Source organism: Pipra filicauda, unplaced genomic scaffold, assembly GCF_003945595.2.
Source record: "Pipra filicauda isolate LSUMZ 115617 unplaced genomic scaffold, ASM394559v2 scaffold81_size6448238_pilon, whole genome shotgun sequence".
Taxonomy (NCBI): Eukaryota; Metazoa; Chordata; class Aves; order Passeriformes; family Pipridae; genus Pipra; species Pipra filicauda.
The window spans coordinates 529,092-548,961 of NW_024104998.1; the positions used below are offsets into that span (position 1 = coordinate 529,092).

The following is a 19,870-nucleotide window of genomic DNA, read 5'->3' on the forward strand; positions in this document are numbered from 1 at the left end:
TCTTTTCTTCATCAGAACAGTTTTCAGTGATTTATAAGCAAGAGAATGATAAAATATTTATTATAGCAGAGTACAGAATGCCAGGGAATACTTTATATCAACACTAGGAAATTTTTAGTATTTTATACATTTAAATGAAATGAAGCTCTTCAAATGGTAGATTGCATATTTTTCAAGAAGTCTGAATCTGAAAATTAAAGAAGATAATAATCTGGTCTCAAATACAAGGAAATTTTTTCCTTTCAGCAGCTAAGAGGAAGAGAAAGAGATATAATGATGCAATTGATTTTAAAGTATTTTAAAATTAAAAATAAAACAAACAAACTAAACATAAAACTCCTACTAATTCCCCATAGTATTTTAAAACAGATATGGTGATATTCACCAAGAACGATTGAGACCATGGTGAAAGATAACCAATCCTCCTGATCTGTGGGGTTATATACCAACATGTTTCAGAGCCAGAAGCCGTCACACCCCAGAGTGCTGAGAAACCGATGAGTAGTTCTTATGTAATCAGGTCTTTTCCAACCTTAACGATTCTATGATTATATGTTTCTGCTATATGATGAACAGCGCTGGCCTGGGCAGCTGAATCTGATGTAATGGGGCAGTGTTGGGTGCAGAAACTCTTGCTGACTTCCACTATCCTGTCAGGAGCTTTCCTGTGCTGGTCCAGGGTTGGTGGGATGTAGAGGAGCATGTGAATTGTTTAAGAGCTGTGGACAACTCAGAGCCAAAAGCTAACCATCTCCACTAACATTTTCTCCAGTCTCAACAGTCAGCAGTAAAGGAAGAGGGTATCTGCTACACTGGCAATACCAAGCTGAGTCCTCATTGTGTACAGCTCTCATCGCTGTTTCACCGTGCACTCTGGGCATTCCTGAAGCACAGAAAGAAACAGACTTGTTCTTGCTGTAAATGATTGATCTCCTTGACCTCTTGAAATGTTTTATTTCTAGGAGAGGGAGAGAATTTTCTGACAGAGAATGCTGTTTAATTTTACATTTTAGTATTTTTCAACCTTTGTTTGAGTTATTTCTTTTGCTCCAGCTTTCTAATTTCATTTCCTGTTAGCACTGTTTTAATGTTAAGTTCTCTTTTAAAATATTATTTATGTACATGGTATATCAAGATTGTATTCAGAAATGACAATTTTTCAGGATATTGTCACTGAGAAGCCTTTTAGTGAGGCTAAATTCAGACAAATTTAGTGTGATTTTCCTTGCACAAAAAAGTGTAAAAAGTTTGGGCATTCTGTCAATTTATTAACTGCTGTTAGTGGTGAAAGTGTCTAAGCAGGTAAGGAAAGAGAAGAATCATTTACTGATAAATTAGTGGCATAAGTGAGGAATAAAGTTTTCTGAAAACACTTTTTATGATAAATTCAGGAACTAACTGTGGCTTTTACAGCTGATTCTACCAAGGCAAATTGGATTATGCCTCAGCTTGGCCTTGTATTTGGGGTAAATTAATTTCTCTCCAGAAATTGGAATGTTAAATGTAGAAAAAATGTTTATCAATGCAGCTATGCTACCAAATTGATAAACGTTATTTTAGCTTATGAGAACATGGTAGCTGATCCTTACATTGCTATTTATAGCTGATGCAAGGAACTTATGTTTTTCCATATGTATCAAAGGCTGTCATAAGTAATAAAGTTATGGAACAAAAATGTTAAAAAATAAAAAATATGTTGAAATATAAATATAAAACAAAATAAAATATAAAACCAAAATAAAATATAAACCAAATATTTGTTAAAATATAAAATTCTAAGTCCCCCATGGAAGGAAAACCAAGAATAATAATAAAAAAGTATTGTAGTATGCAAAAGAAGATGGAATGAAATACAGCCACACACAGTTAAAAAGGGTTTAGAAGTTTTCACGGGACTTGCTGGAGAATATACATTGCTTCTGTGAGAAGATTTGGTTTATTAGTAATAGTCTGGGTAAAATTTCAGGGTTTAAGAGAATACTAATAAAGCGAAGATGGACATTAACCAGACCATGCTATAAATACCACACAAAGAGACCAAACAAGCTCTCTACTGAGAGACATGCTTGATGTTCTGCTTCACTGCTAGCCTGTAACAATAGGAAGAAACCTGTTGTCTTTGTAGAATTAGTTCAGTTAAATAAACTGCTCGAAATGCTATTGTTTAGGTCTGACAGTAGCTGCTTACTGTGGTTCCTCTTTATGCGCGATCAGCTGATGCAGCTTAGAGTCTGCTGCAGTGTGCCTGTAGCACACGTACATTTTAAACTCTGCCATTTGGCGTATAGAGCCAGTCCATGCTACTTTGCATAAATTCCTCCTGTTTTTGTTCTCATGAAGTGTTAACCATAGCTCAAGATGCTATACAATACAGGTTGCTCATTTAAGGGGGACATTTTCAGAAATTCCCTTCTATGAAGGTGAGTTGGTTTATACCTGCAATTTAGTAACAGGTAACTTTTGGAGCAATTACGTGTTTTGTATTTGACTGCAAATGTAAACCTGAGTTCAGATTGCAGCATAAAATCTATACTAAAAAAATAAAATCAATTATTTTCTGAGTATCAGTAGGAAGGCATGTTTTATTTTTTTTTTTTTTTCTGAATGGCAGACACAAAGATTAGGAGCAAAATTCTCTAAGAATATATTATTTTTACAATGAGACTGAGTTTCACTCTGACAAGGAATATGTCTACTGTTAATAAGTGTTCATTTTTTAAATTAACAAGACAAGTTACATTTCTGAAAGTTCTCTGCTCTAGACATCAAATAATGTAGTCACATACAAGTGTTTCATTTAGCAGTTGGTTTGTCTTTTATTACCATAGTGGTGGACATTCAAGTCTGGTAGATAACACAGCTGTTGTTAAATATGTTGACTATATCATTTAGGTGAAGTCATTCAGCCATTTCAGAACTGTGACCTATAATATTTTACTAATACAAACTTTGTGCTCACTGGTAATCATGAGATAATAATTCACTAAACAGTTTAGCTAGAAGAGAGCTCAGCTCAAGCTCCACACAGACATATGTCAGAAACAGATTATAGGGTAAGAGGCAGAGAAAATTAAATTTTAACTCCCTCCCCTCATACATAAACTCAAAAGACTCTCCAAAACAAACAAACATATCCTCAGCTGTGAGGAAGGATAGAAATCAGTACTGAAAACTGGATTAACGTGTTGGTTTCATGGGGACAGCAGGGACCAGAAAGCAAACTTCCTATTATCAGCTGACTTTCACTGAAAGCATGATCTTCTAATCTGATGCAGAAAAAGCTTTAGCTGAAGTCAACAAGGCTGGACCCTTTAAAGTTCCTGAAGAGTTCACAATTCATATTAAATGAATAACTGAATAACTGAAAATTAATACCAGCATTTAGGCTGTTCTCTCTAGAATAAAAGAAAGAAAATGTGAGATGAAATTCACAGACACCCTTATGTCTTCCAAATTATGCTAAGACATGGAAATCTATCTTCTTAACTCTAACGTGTATTTATGAGTTTAGTAGCAGGAAATTGCAATAAATGTCATATTATTATGCAGAATGTATTCGTAGCTCATTTACATGCTTATAGTAAATTTGAGGCACAAGAATCAGGATTTAAAGACTAACAGTTTTTATGAATAAAGACTGATGAATCAGGTTCTAAACTCTAAAAACTGACACAAAATAAAAGCAGCTTTTAGGTAGGTTTTCAGACTAGTATAGATGAGATTCACAAACTGAGGAATTATATAAGTTATCTGGGAGAATAACAAATGTCAGTGTTTCCTTCTTAGATTAAGAAAAATAAAATTTATGGTGCCGCAAGTCCTTTGTGATTTATCAAGCAATACTATTTTTGGGGATGAAGTGAATGCCACATTTGGTGCTTTTGAATCTGAAAATAGGTTGGGCTTTTTTGTTTTAGTTTATTTTTTTCTTTAATTCAAAGATAACCCATAGTCTTCAACTGACAATAAAATGTTTCACTTAACATCAAATTAACATCAACATGCTATTCAGTAGCACAAGATATTCAGAATAAATTCTTAGTGTGATTAAAGTATTCACATTCTGAACATGACATTTAGTTGAATTTAAATTCATTAAAATACAATTAAAAGGCCAGACAGTTGAAATACCAAATCAAGAAAATTTAATAGCTTTACTCTGTTTATTTGCATTCTTCTTTAAGTACTGGGTAAGCTGACTGCATGTATTCGAGGATTTTTTGAATGAGATTGTTTACACCTGTAAATAAGAATATAAAATATAAGTATAAATCAGAATATCCCTCAGAATTGTATTGCACCAGCATGCACTATTAGAAACAAGAGATCTCAAAGAAATTTACCAAAGAGGCTAGAGTATTAAGTCAGCTAAGGCATTATAAGGCATAGGAAAGTAGTTTAACCAATGTTCTCAAGTAAGCGATCTGTAATTGCAGGATGTAGTATAGCTTGCTTTTTTTCCAGCTGCTACCAAAACACACAAAGCATTACTGCCTTTCTTCTGGACTGGGGAGAATTCATCCAGAACAAGGCCAAATTCTTATCAAGATAATCTCCATGAGCTTAGAGCAAGGAGGTTTTGGTCTATGTTTAATTAAAGCTGCATTACAGTACTTAGACATCTGTTACATTTGTACATTGTAGGTCAAGGGCTCAGCTCAAGCCTCTCTTCTGAGATTTCTATGGCCATTGATGAGCCTTTTTTTCTGCTCCAATATTTTTCATGGCTATGTCACCACTTCCATGTCCAAGGACACTTTCTCTCATCAGGGAAAAGCATGTGATTTAGTCCTTAACTTGTAGCATTTTGAAATTTTAAGAAGACCATTTTCAGAGAAACCTCCTAAAAACTCCAAAGAAGTTTGATGAACCATACTGTGCAAGCAGTAATACAGATAGATGCAAACTTCATCTTTAAGTCTGACTCTCAGAGTGATAAGGTGGGTACCTAAGCGTTGCAGTTAGGTACATCATTGTAGCATCTTTAACTGAACACCTGCAAACAGTGGTTTTCCTATATTTACATAATTCTTTACTATTTCTATCTTTTACTTTCTATCATAGGTTTTGGCACTTTCTTTCATTCCTTTCCTGCGCCCATCCAAAACAACCTTATGCAATAAATTCAGCCTTCTTTATGATCCCTTAGTTTCAATCAATGAAACTAATCACATGACTAAAGATTTGGACATATACTTCCTTAACAAATACCTATGACAGTTTAAGATCGCCCTCTTTCCCCCTCTTAAATTACTTCTGTCATGGTTTTATTAATAGGAGAGAATATCTGAGTGCCCTGCAGGCACCTCAGGGAAAAGTCCTGCAGCTTGTACAGGAAAATTTTGCTTTAGACCCATATAAAAATTGTATAAGTAATGTTATGTTAAACCAGCTCCTCTCTGACAAACTTATTAGAGTTTCTGTGACTGAATCTCTTCCCTCCCACTAAGTGGAAGACTGTCACAAGTAGCTGCTTAGATCTGGAAAAATTTTAAGGAAAGATGCAGTATTCATCCTTCCACCATCTGCAGAAGGTCTGGCTAAGGGCTCACCACCACTCCAGCAAGGGGGCAGCATAAGCCTCTTGAATGTAGATAGGTCTTTGGAGTTAGATGGAGCTAGTTGGGGGTTCAGGTATGCAAAAGCTCATGTTATTTACTATCTGTGCCCCAAATCATCTTCTTCTAATTTACATTACCTCATGTTACGTCTCAGTCAGGAATGGTGGCTATTTCCTGCTGTCAGTCCTTTTAGAAAAGAAAATATGTGTATGATTAAACATATGTTTGAATATGTGTGTGTATATGTGTATGTATATATCTATCTCTCTATATATAGATAGGTGAACACAATTTTGTTCGGAAAGAAGAAGTTGTTTATCATCAAATCTTTAAGTTTTAGACCTGGTTTATTCCAAAAAATAATGAAAAATGAATTTCTTTTGGGTATATATCAATGAAACTATTTTTCCATCTATTGCTTACACATATATGAGCTCCAAGTGATCCGGCAATGCATTTTGATACTTGTGTCCTCATTGCCCCCTGAGAAAAAGAAAAATTTCCATTCCCATTTTGGGAAATGCTTCATCTATGGTAAAGAATCCTTCAAAATAACAGGCAATGAAGGCACACCTATGCATATAAATAACTTTTCTTATAAGCAACTTAATCTGTAAAGTTTAGGGTCTTTTGATCTAATCTAAAGGAGGACCAAACTCTATATAATGACAGAACTGCTAGGAATACTCTTCAGCAGCTTTTCCCATGATTTTAGGAAAGTGGTATGTTCTGGCTCAGTAAAGACAGAGTCTGAAAATTTTGTAATGTAAGGGTTTATATTCTAGAAGGATATAAACCCAAAGATATATAACCTAATCAGTTTGCTGAACAGCAAGTGTATTTCTTTCAAAGTAAATAGCTTCTGCAAAATATTATTTATATAGTTCTTGCAAATTGGTTTGAAGTGTTGTTTAGACAATCTTATTATGTATAAAGATAAAAACTTCCATCAAGAAATTATGCAAAAGAAAATGGACACACCAGCTGGATAAATCTATCATACATCGGCAAAAAGCAACAAGCACTTTTAATTAGCTGAGTGAATGTAGTTTGCTGAATGTTGAAAGCACAGACTCACTCATATTAAAATGTGCCTAATTTTCTGTGAAAAAGTCCCATCTGAACAGCCCTGACCATAGTCAATCATACTAAAAGCCACTGGTGCTTTATTTGATTTACCAATATAAAATGCAAATGAGGTGATTAAGTGGAGTGGCAGACATAGTAGGGCCTCTTTTAAACCATCAAGTTAAATGCAAGCAGACAGCAAACTGGCTGTGCAAGGAAAATTTTAGCATATTCGTTTGATTAGTGCTACAAAAATTTAATTAGGTTGGCTAATTACTTGACAAATTACTCTACACTAGAGAAAAGGCAGAACATGTTTTATTCCTGCAAAAACTCTGTGTGTATTTTAGCCCAAATGCTATCTGCCAATTTGCAAAAGCATTATTAAATGAAAGAAAGATGGTACAACAGTCTCCAACAATGGCAAATTGTATAATGCATATAATTAGAGAAGGTGCACACCACTATATCCATATGTCCATGATCCCTCATGTCTAAAATATTTAACACAATATTTTCTAGGAAAATACTGTCAAAACAGATTATTACAAGGTTATCAGTTCTTCATAAGAAGCAATATATAGAAAATACTCATTAGTGGAAAACACAGCTCATCCAAAGCAGAGCCTCTTCACCCAAATGAACTCTATCAAATGCAGTAACAGGGATGCACTTTATCCACACGTTGCTGAAAGGAAATAATGTACACTGTTCAGTTAAAGGCTGTATCTCTCTATTTATTGCTAAGCAGTGCCAAGAATATTAGTTACGTGGCAAAGAAAAAAAAAAGGCAAACTTGGAGGAATTTAAAATTTCACACTTTATTGGTGTGAATGGGCCATATAAGAAGAACATCAGGACTTTAGGTAGAGTAATACATGTCTCTTCTTGTTTGTCGATTTGCATTCACATGCCACAAAAGCTGCCAATTTTTATTCAGGAGACTGCATTTGCTTTTGGCATTCAATGTAACTAATCAGCCTCTACAGACTCAAACATCATGATAATATAAATAGATACTCACTTTATCTACTCAAGTGGAAAAAATAAGTATCATATTATATAAACATAATGCATTGCAATTGACAATTAGATACTGCATTTAACTCAGGCTAAAACAATGTTTTAGGAAACCAAGGAATATATGAGACCTGTTTTAACAATTACCATACCTGTGCATGCACAAATAAAATCGTATTTCTTGCAATTAGCAGTACTCAACTTCTGTTCTACCATACTAATATATTTGTAAATGTACAGGCTTAGCAAAACATCAAAAAATTTAAATCAAGTGTAAATTCATGTTACCTCAGTGTAAGTATTATTGTGTGTGGTTGGGTTTGTTTCCAATATGTTATATGTTAAAACCAATCTGAGCCCCTTAGCAGTTTGTTTGAATAATTGCTAAGATCAATTCAATAAGAAGATACACAGGTTTTCTAATGATTTTTAAAAGAAAGTAGCCCAACATGGTATTTCAGTCTTTGTTTATGTTCTGATACTTCAAAATTCCAGATTTTCAGAGGATGATGCTCATTACTGCATTTACACTTCTTGTATCAAAAATTAAAAGATCTGAAATCCCTTTGCATTTAGAAAAGATCCTCAGTTTATACTGAAATAATCCAGAAAGAAGATAACAATTGGTAGGTTTTGAAACCAGTCAGATGAGGATAGAAAAAAATACACTCAGCTACACTACTACAGTCCTCTTTCACAGAAGCAGAGGAAAGGCAATGCATGGACTAGGCTCAGAAAGCACTCCAGCATCAAAGCAATTAGCTTTGACATATCCAGATATTCAGTAGAGCCATCTGTATTGAGGTAAAAGTTAATATTGCTTGGACATTGAGAGAGAGATGCCACAAATTAATTATCTAAGACAGATTCTTAAAAATACTAAATAGAAGGGGGAAAAGATAAGCTTAACTTCAATCCTGTTTTGTCATGTTCACTATAGGTATGAAAAACTCTTCAGTGAAGCAAGTTTTTTGTGAGATGCTTCAATAAACTGTAATTTTTTAAGGAAGACTAGACTGAAAAATCTCCATTTTTTGCGGGTAAATATTTAACCAGCTGTTGAAAGCAGAGATTGAACAAGCAATCTTGAAGGTTCCTTGAATGTGTCAATGACAACTTCCTTATACAAGGGATTGAGGAGCCAGCAATGAAAGGTATGATGCTGGACTGTGCTCACCAACAGGGAGGAGCTGTGGGGGAATATAATCCTCTAAGGCAGTGTTGGCACTTTACCTTGTGCAGTTCAAAGCCAGGTTGGATAAGGCCCTGAGCAATCTGGTCTAGTGGGGGGTGTCCCTGCCCATGGCAGATGGAGTTGGAACTAGGTGTTCTTTAAGGTTCATTCCAACTCTTAACATCCTGTGATTCTGTGATCCTATGATTTGAACTACTATTTTCTTTTGGCCTTGAACATGCCATGGCCACTACACATTAACGAAAATGGACAGAAGGGAACATCTTCAAATGCAATAAAAGAGAAGAATCATAGAATGTGCTGAGTTGGAAGGGATCCACAAGGATCACTGAGTCCAGCTTTTAACCCTGCACAGGACTATTCCTAAGACTTTCACCATGTACCTGAGAGTATCATCCAAACTCTTCTTGAACTCTGTCAGGCTTGGTGCTGTGACCACTTCCCTGGGGAGCCTCTTCCAGTGTCCAACCAGCTTTTGGGGAAGAACATTTTTCTAATATGCAACCTAAACCTTCCCTGACACAGCTTCAGGCCATTCCCTTGGGTCCTGTCACTAGTCACCACAGAGAGGAGATCAGTGTCTGCCCCTCCTCTTCCCCTAATGAGAAATTATGGTTTCTCAGGAAACTCCAACCTAACATCAGTGTGGTAAGGAACACAAGCTAAATAAACCACCTACTTGATTTTTCCTCCGTGTTTTGTGAGAAGCAAGGAGCAATTTGTTTAGAAGTATTTCAAATAGATATGCAGAGATGAATAACTATATATGGAACAAATATATGTATAACTATATATCAAATAGCTAGATAGGGAACACAGCACAATACAGAAAAACTTTATTAGAACATGGTCCAGAGACTATAGCTCTTCCTATGGCCATTGTAGAAAGGAGTATCCTAAGGATCTTGTCAATATAGCATAACAATTCTCAACCTTCTTTTTAAGACTTTTTTTTCATCATAATTTAAGTCCTTCTGCCAACAGGTGAATATGGTCACAGTCTCTAGCCAGCACCAATCCTCTAAATTTCAAACTCTCACTTTTCAGCTTTCATAAAGTGCAACTATTTGTCCTCTTCTCACATCCTCAAATCCCTGGACTCCCTAACTACCCTGATGACTTTTTAACTGACCCAGGTACACTGAATCAGAGCAAATGAAGCACCTTTCCTTAAGAGGAACTTCTATGAGAAAATTGGGAGACGGGGCAGAAAAATGTCAGGAATGGCACATGTATGAGAAACAGAGGTCAGAAGGGATTTTTGAAGTCTGACCTCATCTCTGAGGATGCATGCACCAAACTGAGAACAATGCAATTCCGTTGGGATACCCTGAACAGGCCACGAAAATGAGAGCATCCGCATCCCTGGAGCCAGCAGCAGAGGCATCAGGGACAGGACTGTGTATGAGGAAAGCTTGAAAGCTTTCATTTTCAGCTTTTTGCTTTGGACTTTACTAGCTGAGGACATGCGCAGAACAGTGCTTATCCTTATGCCAAAGTGACAAATGTGGCAGCACAAAACAAAAATCTGGCAAGTACAGAGCTTCTTGTCTGCCCGATTTACTTCTCATTGCTGCCTTTCTCTGTGTGAAACAGCAGAACAAACAAACAAGAAAATAGGAGCCTAAATGTTTGAAAAGACATTTGCCACAGCAGAATTGAACATAAAGGATAGCAGGCAGTTTTCCTATTCTGAAAAAAAAGAAACACTTCTTAAACAAAGACACAGTTAAACAAAGAATCCAGTTACTACTTACATCAGACAATTAGAAGCTGGACCTTGCTCAAGACAAAATAGCTATTCATTTTAGTTAGTTTATTAGGGAATTGACATTAATGAGATTAAGAAAAGCTTTGGTTTACATGCAGATTACATAGCTGATGCAAGATTTATACCTTACTGTTTTTTAAAACTCTCAGTTTAGAAAAGGACTATATTTTAAAAAAATGTTGCATTACTGGATAATTTACAATTTATTCCTTGCTATAGCAAAAAGTTGTTAGACTTGGTTTGGACTTGATTGTAATTTCACATAGTCACTTGACTTTTTTTACAGTTTTTGTGGTTTATACTCCTTTCTCATTGTTGTCTGCTTGTCCTGCAGACAAGACACTAGACTAAGCTGCTATGTCATTCCATTCTTGTGTACATAACAAGATGATAAAACTTAGGTAAAAAGGTTGAAAAAAACTCCGCTTTGTTTCCTGTAGGTCCTGATCAGTGAAGGATATTGCTTTGACTTTGAGGGACTGTCACTGTTAAGCTATGCATAGTTAAAATTTACTGACTAACATTAGATTTTAGCTATGGGTTTCTAGAATCAAATTTTGGGTGGCTACATGACACTGAACAGACTTCTTAACTTTTCAAAGAAAAGATTATTAGCATTATTTATTTGCATTAAGACTCACACAAATTAGTATTTTAATCATCTCACTGTGCATCATTCTAGAAAAAAGGTGATATGTGGGAAAATAAGTGTACTAGTATGATAATAATTAAATCAGAATATTTCCCCTCTTGAGCCACTTTTCTAATCCCTTCTGTTTCTGCTCTTTTCTGACAGTTATGGTTTGCATATTATTTTTTTCCTTACTGATGGTGTGCACTGATGGTATTAAATAATGGTGTTTACTTCTGAAAAGTTATTTCAGTGCAATCTGAAATCATGGCAACAAAATCTGGTTCTAGACACACTTGTGTTACCTTTCTGAGAGAGCTAAGACATTAGGAAAGGGTCATGATAACAAAGGACCACCTGTATTGAGAATCTGAAGGGAAACAGTGAAATATAATGCTATCATCATAAATAGCATACTCTAATCAGTCTCTCCTTTCATGTGAATTTGAAAATCCTTCAACCCTAGTACTTGCTAAAGGCAATTATGCAAGAACAAATCCACAGTGCTACTGGTGAAAACTGCCAGTAGATTCTGAAGTGTTTCAAACAAGGATGTATTAAATTGCCTATGCACTTGTAAATTATAATAGCAGAGGACAGCAGGCTGATGAGAATAAACAGAAAGCTTCCCGGGCAATGCATCTAATAAAACACAATCATAAGTTAATTTTTCAGTGATGGGCTTTAGTCTGTGCTTATGCCTGAGAAAAATGCCTGTTTTCTTTTGTTTCTCAATATTCCTCAAGTATTGAGGAATGAAAAAAATTCAGAATTTTTCATGATCATAGAAGGATTTCATTTCCACTTCTGAATATATTTCAGCAGTTAAATTCAAATCTTTGATGTTTAGGTTGACCTTTTGCCCACCTTTATCAACAAAGAATTCTACTTTACATGTGAGCAGAAGAGAATTGTATTCTATGAAATGGTCTGGTTTTACATTTTGGACACTGTGATAGCAGGCAGAAGCACGTGAACTAGCTCTGAATATTAAATTATGAGCCACAGGTTTTTTCCCCTTTAATTAACACATCTGATTAACTTTGATGAATGCTATATGTTTATTCCTGGTTCAGTGTAATGCAGCTGAAAACAAAACTTTAACTTAATACAACTATTTTTTTAACCTTGGTGCTGATATTGTATAACCTTGAAGTTGATATATATAACATAATTAATATATGTGTTACAGATGATGCAGCAAACACAGGTGACTTTCTTTCCTTGTAGGAATTGAGTCCTTGGAAACTTTGCAAGTACTTGTTTGTGATAAACCTAGTCTTCATATGTGCTATCTTACTAATTATAAGTAATAATTAGAAAGTATTACTAGTATTTTCATTAAAACCTTGCTTCTCTCTAAAGCCAGACAAATGTCCTGGAATGAATAAGCTACACCATGACCACATGTGTGAGTTAGGTCATGACATTTAGTTCTCCTTGACAGACTCATGTTAAAGTACTGATGATTCTACCTGTCTTATGTTCAGGCTGGTAACACCACTTCAAACTTTAGCTTACTTTAGCTTCAGATGAAAGCTCATTATTCTGGTTATTTTTTCCCAACTTGACCTTCTCAATCTGAGAAGGTGAGATCTGATTGGATTTTAACCTATTACAGTGCTGCCATGGAATAGAAAGGGTTTTTTCCGCTTCCTGTTCTTAATCACAATATTCCATGTTAGACAACATTCAGAATAAACTTCTTTTAAGTTTATGACTAAATTCAAAAACAGATTTTAAAGAAAGGAATGTTGATACCTCTACTTTAAAAGCAATGCAGACATTCAGATCCAGTGATAGATCATTAACAGTCATTGCAGTTTAGCTAAAAACCACAGGGATCAACAAAGTCAGTAGATGCCCAAGGCTTCCAGAACCCACAAAGTTCTGCTTCTGCACACACCCAAATATCTGAGTTATGACAGTGCTGAGCAGCCAAGAGAAAGATCTAAAATGATATTTATCAACTTGAAATCCTGAATCATTTACTGAAAATATATTGAATGCCAAATTACTATGAAATATGTTTCTTTTATGAATGAAGACACTGTATATAGGATGTATGTAAGGTATTGAAGTGCACGAAAGACAATAAATGAAACGAGTATTTAAAAATTTGTTGAGCATATCTCAAAGAAGGTATGTGCATGTGTGTGTGTGTGTGTGTGTGTGTGTATGAGTGTGTATGAGTGTGTATGTGTGCTTTCTGCCAAAATAAAGTGATGGATTTGAAATATAACAATTTGGTACATTAGTGTGATTTTTTTGCTTTTTTCTTTGAAGATACTCAGAAGACTAAAGAACTCTTACATTTCTTTCATCTATTAGAAGATGATAGGTACAAGACTCCTAAACTGGGATGTAGTAAAACAAACTGAAAATGAAAATAGTTTTTGTGGGAGCACAGTTCAGTCACTGACAGAGTTAAACCAAAGAGATGGTGAGGATCAGAAGAGTCATCTGCTTGTAAAACTGAGAAGGGAATTGTGGTAGAATAAGGAAAATAACAACATTCTCGGACCATTCATTATGTTGCTTTGCTTCTTGTGTAGCTTCTATTCTTCTCTTCCCTCCCCTTGTCTTCCCTGACATAATGACCAGTTTAATCAGAGAAGTGGTACGATGTAGAGAGGAAAGGAGATAGGTCCACACCCTTCATATCATGCTGCCTGCTGTTGATAACAGTGTCTTGAGAAGTAGGAAACTGTATGGAAAGGTGTTGACAACAATGGGCTACAGTGGTGGCCTCTGAGGGAAGAGGTTGAGTCTGTCCCATGCTGATGCAAATGGATCCACCTAGCTGCAAAGAACCACCACAGGAAACAGCTGAGCCCCACTCTCATGCCTCTGGGAAAACATACTTAAGAAAGGGCAAAAATGGCAGAGAGGCAGAGAAATAAGGAGAAAAAGGGTGTGAAACAGCCCCAAGAACAGCAAAGTCATTGATAGAGGGAGAGACAGTGCTACAGACAGCAGTGCAGATAGGACCCTGCAGCCTGTGGAGACACCACACTGGAGCAGGAGGAAGGAACACCAGACAGGATCTGTGAACTAGCTAGCCCCTTGGGAATGAGGGAGTGAAGTTGAGCCTGTGAAGAGGGGTTGGAGTGGAAGGAAGGTGGTTTTTAATTTGTGCCCTGATTTCTCACCATCCAGATCTATTTTAGTTGATAATAAATTAAATTCATTTTCCCCCAGCTGAGTCTGTTTTGCCCATGGTGGTAGTTGGTACATGATCTCTCTGACTTTATCTTAACCATGAGCTTTTTATCTTATTTTCTTCACTGACCTACGGGGGAGGAGGGGCAGTGGGAGAGCACCTCGGTGGGTGTTTGGCCATTAGCCAGTGCTAACCCACCTTAGAGATACGAGTGTACACCCACTGAGGCAGGTGAGGACATCAGAGGACATTATGCTCTTGGTTGAAAACAAGGCTGTAAAATGGAAAGTTAACTGCAGCATATTAAACTGAAGACATTAAAATGAATGAATTTAGCAAAATGCTTTTGGCTGGATTTGGTCGACTCAGCACACAAACACTCTGTAGAAAATTTGAAGCCCTGCAAAAAATATATGTATCTGTAAAGGTAAATTCAGAATTTACCCAGATTTAGTCTTCTACATTCCACCTACATGTCACCTAAATAGTGAGCTGAATGGATGTCCTCCAACACTGCACAGTCTCTACTGCCCTGAAAAAGTTGATTAAAAGCATCCTGTGCTGTGGCAAGCAGGGCAGAGGATGTGCAGGAGGGGCTGGAGCTCCTCGGTGTTCTCAGGCACACACAGGTCCCCACTGCCAAGCTTCCTGTAGGTCACAGCTTTGACTGCTGCTGTCCCCTGCCCTCTCCCTCCTGCACTGCTGGTATGGTAGCTCTGCTGCCTATACTACAGTGTCTGTTGCACAGATGAGTGGCACAAGGCAGTGAAATTATTTGTAAATATGTTTTATTCTTCTCTAACTAAATCACTAACCTGTTTTTCTCCAGAATAGACTGGAACTAACATCATGATTTTGTGCTATAAGAAACCTGGCAAGTGCCAGGCATTTTATTGTTCATCCCATGCCTTGCTTTCTTGGGTAAAAGAACTGGGAATGCTTCCCTGCAGACCTGATGCATCTGACAATAAAAAAAAGTCTTTCCTGTCTTTCCCTCCCTCCCAGAGAGAGATCACTTCATGTTCAGTAATGCCTTGCTATTACAAATACTAATTGATATAAACTAGGTTCTGTAATTAAAATAGAAATTTGAAAAGTAATGTCCTGAGTGTTTTTTTTTTTGTGTGTTTTTTTTTGTGGTTTTTTTTTTTTTTTAGTTTAAAAGAAATAGCTTAGATAACTGGAGAAGAAGTAAAAAAAAGGTTAGCCTTATCCTGCTGTTTAAGTGATTCTTGAGTACTGACTGCAGGCCTCTGTCTATTAAATTATAGTTTGAAATTTAAAATCTGTACGAAGTGACATTTCTATTATAACTACACACGTAGTGAAAAGATGCAGTAAAGCTTTGTTCACTCCACCTTTGTACTCTTAAGTGAAAGCATCTTATCCCTAATACTGACATTCGGTGTGGGTGGTGTAATTCTACTCAAGACTCTTTGAGGACTCCAAAGGTAGAAATGGCACCTTTGACATCATAGTCTTGCATTTCTGAACTACTAATGAATGGCTGAACCTATGTCTTAGTTTTGATTTGGCTGCCCACCAAGTCCCCAGGACCCAGTGAAAAGGCTCCTTCCCCCCACCCCTTCTCTGGCAAAGAGTGAGAGGAAAAAAACTATGAAAAACCTGAAATAGCAGAACTATAGCAAAATATATATATTTACATGTATCACAGTTATATACAGTTACAATACTATGTACATATAAAAGAGAACCCCAAACACCGCCCAAAGGGAAAAGGGAAAAAGGGACAAAAACTAAAAGAACCAAAACAGGTATACACAATCAATAAAGAACTAGTAAAAGAAAATCTTAATACTCCCCTTGAGAAAGCAGAATTGCACCAAACGCCACCACCCCCCTCTGCCTCCTGGATCAGCAGAAACAACAGGCCCCATAGGCCCAACCAGGCCTCAGCTCCCCCACACGAGTGAGATCGGCCGCGGGAATCTGCTGTCTCCAAATCTTGCCAGAAGAGAAGAGAGACTCAATCTCTCCTCCCCTCATGTATATATATATATACGTAAAGGAGTAGGATGGAATACTTCCTTGGTTCTGACTTGGTTGCCAGGAAGGAAGGCCTAGACTCAAAACCACTACAACCTACTTCAAAGATGCTAACTATGTATTAAAGCACTGAGGTCAATTTCATCTGTATCAGTCTGAAAAGCGTTTTGGCTCTGAAATCATTATGAGGTTGGCAGAAGGTACCGGACTGACAGCTTCTGATATGAGCAGAAATGAACTTCCATCTGACTAGTCATCATTGAAGAGAGACTGAAAGCACCTTGCTGATTAAATATAACTTAGTAATGATTTTACCAGCCAGTGCTTATTCTAGCAAATATGGTCACTCCTGTTGTGTTTTCATTTTAAGTAGGAAAATCATAACCACTTGCTGTTGCATACGGACTTGGATATGGCTTCTAGTCTGGAGGAAGAACACAAAAGGTCTTATTCTGATAAAAGGGGTCGTAGTATTCTTTCTGGGCAGTGACAAAGAGAACAGGAGTCAGCTCCACTTCTGGAGCAGCAGGCACCTCCAGCCAGAAATACACTCTTGAAGGAGCGTCCATATATTGCATGTGAACACACTACTTCAAGTAAAAAAACCACTGGTATAATCACAAACACAATTGGATGTTTAGCACAGAATATCAGACGCCTTATTTTGCTGCTTGACTAAGACTTTTAAAACCTGATGTTGTCACTCATTTTCCATTCTTCAGCTTGATCAGAGCTGAAGCACATGAACCACGAGTTTTTTACACAGCAATGTGTAAGCAAATTCAGAAATGCTATTTTCACCTGTTATGTAACCACTTCCTTCTGAGAAGCAGATTCTTGCATCAGTCTACACTCTCTGTAGTATGACTGATGAAGTACTAACATCCTGAATCATAATGGCTGGAAGCAACTGAACAAATTTCTCTTGGGAGAGGCAGTCTATCCAAAAGTCAAACCTGGAGAAATAGTTTAATTCTAGTTGTCCTGATAGCTGATCAGATTATAGTTTAATCATGAAAAATGAGTATTTCTAGTTTGGAAAACTGAAAGGTATCAAAGTTGCTTGTTTCATCTCACATACAAAGACCATATTTGTGTGCAGCTTTACCAAAAATACTATTTATTTGAGTAATTTTTCGTTGTGGAGAAAATGCATTTTCAATTGAAACAAAAGCTGGTAATATATGAAACTTTATTCTTCAACTGGAAAACAAGTATCTGCATATTAATTTTCTAATCTGTATATATCATATGCCCACAAAGATCTTGTGAGGTGACTTTGATTTCATAGAACATAGATTCACAGAATGGTTAAGTTTGGAAAAGACTCCCAAGATCATTGAGTCCAACCTTTGATTAAACACCACCATATCAACTATACCATAGCACTCAGTGCCATGTTGAGTAATTTCTTGAATACTTTCAGGGATGGTGACTACACCACCTCCCTGGGCAGTCTGTTCCAATGCCTGACAACCCTTTCCATGAAGAAATTCTTCCTGATGTCCAAGCATAACTACCCCTGGCACAACTTGAGGTCAGTTCCTCTTATCCTATTGTTTGTTGCCTGAGAGAGGAGACCAACCCTCACTTGACTACAGCCTCCTTTCAGGCAGTTGTAAACAGTGATGAGGTCTCCCCTGAGCCTCCCTTTCTCCAGGCTAAACAACCCCAGCTCCCTCAGCCTCTCCTGATAGGATTTGTTTTCTAGACACTTCATCACCTCCATTGTTGCCCTTCTCTGGACACGCTCCAGCATCTCAATGTTTTTCTTGAAGTCAGGGGCCCAGACCTGGTCACAGGATTTGAGGTGTGGCCTCACCAGTGCCCAGGACAGGGGGATGATCATTGCCCTGATCTTCCTGGCCACACTATGGCTGATAAAAGCCAGAACTTCATTGGCCTTCTTGGCCACCTGGGCACACTGCTGGCTCATGTTCAGCTGCTGTTGACCAGCACACCCAGGTCTTTTCCTCCAGGCAGCTTTCCAGCCACTCTGCCACCAGCCTCTGATGCTGCATGAAGGTGTTGTGATCCAAGGATATAACCCAGTACCTGGCCTTGTTGAAAGTCATAACACTGGCCTAAGCCCATCAATCCAGCCTGTCCAGATCCTTTTGTAAAGACTTCCTACCCTCCAGCAGATCAACACTTCTGCAAACAAGGCTGGGCCCAACACTGAACACTGGGGAACCCCACCAATGACCAGCCACCAACTGGATGCAGCCCCGTTCACCACCACTTTCTGGGCCTGGCCATCAGCCAGTTCCTAACCCAGCACAGAGTGCCCTTGTCCAAGCCGTGGGCTGCCAGCTTTTTCAGGAGAACACCCTGGGACATGGTATCAAAGGCGTTATTGAAGTCCAAGTAGACCACATCCACAGCATTCCCCTCATCCTTTAGGTGGGTCACTTTATCATAGATAGAGATCGGGTCAGTCAGGCAGGACCTGCCCTTCCTAAACCTGTGCTGGCTGGGCCTGATCCCCTGTTTGTCCTGTATGTGCCATGTGATCACACTCAAGATAATCTGTTTCATAACCTTCCCAGGCACTGAGCCCCTGACAGGCCTGTAGTTCCCTGGATCCTTTTTTTTAGGTGACTTAAGTTGCTTTTGAATTGACTGTCTCTTTCCATTGACTCCAAAGACAACCAATCATAAGGCATACAAAGCTAATTGGAACAAGCACACAATCATATCCCATTAATTTATCCCCATTTTTTCAGTTGCTTAACTGAGGAAAAGAAGAAATGCTTCCATACCTGTTAGCTTCTCCTAAGACGTATCAATCATCATGGTTCAGAGGATTCGTGTGCAGAAATTTTGTGATTTCAATTTTCTTTCATAGTATCAAGAATTAAAATGACCTTTAGATATAGTTAAATTCCCATAGATATGTTTAGATAATTTTCTAAAAGCTTTTTGACCAAATATTTAGATGGTGTGACAGACTGGCTTTTAATGCTGAATACTTTATAAGTGCTTCTGCACTTTTAAAGATCTTTATTAAAATATGTCTTTAACCAAATTCTCTGATTTAAAAAAAATATGTAACTGAAATACTTTCTTTTTTTCTTCTGACAGTTATTTTTCTAGGGGGGCACAAGGCTGAAAAAATCTCTGACAGGAGCTGTACTTTCTTTGTTGAGGTAATCCTAACAGATTAATTTATTTGGCCATGAAGGTTGTTCTTTTTATAAGACTCTGAAAGCATAAGCAGAGCAGAGAATGCTTGAAAGAGCCTGAAATTTGATTTACATTTTTAGAACAAAGAAACAAATGAAAATGTGACTATTGTCTTTATCTTCAGTGTTATTGTATGTAGTATCCTTCTATAATCTTCTCTTGTAATGATACTTAATAGCTGCCTTTGAGATATTAATGGAAATTGTCACAGGCAAGAGAGATATTACTGCATCTAATGAAGCAAAGGAGGACTGAAAGGAAAAAAGAA

The 19,870-nt window shown here is 37.2% G+C and overlaps 1 long non-coding RNA gene across 1 annotated transcript; it reads right to left on the bottom strand.

Moving 5' to 3' along the window:
• Positions 1–2,791: 2,791 nt before the first annotated feature.
• On the bottom strand, positions 2,792–6,381 carry LOC120325087. Its single transcript, XR_005566903.1, has 3 exons — positions 5,699–6,381; positions 4,159–4,240; positions 2,792–3,395 (listed from the first exon to the last, which is right to left on the bottom strand). It is a non-coding gene; the product is annotated as an uncharacterized LOC120325087 (long non-coding RNA).
• Positions 6,382–19,870: the final 13,489 nt, after the last annotated feature.